This window comes from Arachis ipaensis, chromosome B8, assembly GCF_059453495.1.
Source record: "Arachis ipaensis isolate K30076 ecotype BB chromosome B8, ASM5945349v1, whole genome shotgun sequence".
In the NCBI taxonomy this organism is placed as follows: Eukaryota; Viridiplantae; Streptophyta; class Magnoliopsida; order Fabales; family Fabaceae; genus Arachis; species Arachis ipaensis.
In genome coordinates, this window is record NC_142443.1 from 27,299,426 (window position 1) to 27,300,220 (window position 795).

General features: G+C 40.3%; 1 non-coding gene across 1 annotated transcript; it reads right to left on the minus strand.

Moving 5' to 3' along the window:
• Positions 1 to 411: 411 nt before the first annotated feature.
• LOC148547516 (small nucleolar RNA R71) lies at positions 412 to 519 on the minus strand. The gene has a single exon (XR_015897789.1). It is a non-coding gene; the product is annotated as a small nucleolar RNA R71 (small nucleolar RNA).
• Positions 520 to 795: the final 276 nt, after the last annotated feature.

A 795-nucleotide genomic window follows, 5' to 3' on the forward strand; every position in this document is an offset into this window, starting at 1 on the left:
GAACAGGAAGAGGAGATGACAGCCGAAAATAATAATAATGTAAGGAAGATGCTTGGTGACTTTACTGCACCTAATTCCAATTTACATGGAAGAAGCATCTCCATTCCTGCCATTGGAGCAAACAACTTTGAGTTGAAACCTCAATTAGTTTCTCTGATGCAGCAGAACTGCAAGTTCCATGGACTTCCATCTGAAGATCCTTTTCAGTTCTTAACTGAATTCTTGTAGATATGTGATACTGTTAAGACTAATGGAGTAGATCTTGAAGTCTACAGGCTCATGCTTTTCCCTTTTGCTGTAAGAGACAGAGCTAGATTATGGTTGGATTCTCAACCCAAAGACAGCCTGAACTCTTGGGATAAGCTGGTCACGACTTTCTTAGCCAAGTACTTTCCTCCTCAAAAGCTGAGCAAGCTTAGAGCTGATGTTCAAACCTTCAGACAAAAAGAAGGTGAATCCCTCTATGAAGCTTGGGAAAGATACAAACAGTTGACCAAAAAGTGTCCTTCTGACATGCTTTCAGAATGGACCATCCTGGATATATTCTATGATGGTTTATCTGAGCTATCAAAGATGTCACTGGACACTTCTGCAGGTGGATCCATTCACCTAAAGAAAACGCCTGCAGAAGCTCAGGAACTCATTAACATGGTTGCTAATAACCAGTTCATGTAAACTTCTGAAAGGAATCCTGTGAGTAATGGGACGCCTATGAAGAAGGGAGTTCTTGAAGTTGATACTCTGAATGCCATATTGGCTCAGAACAAAATATTAACTCAGCAAGTCAATATTATT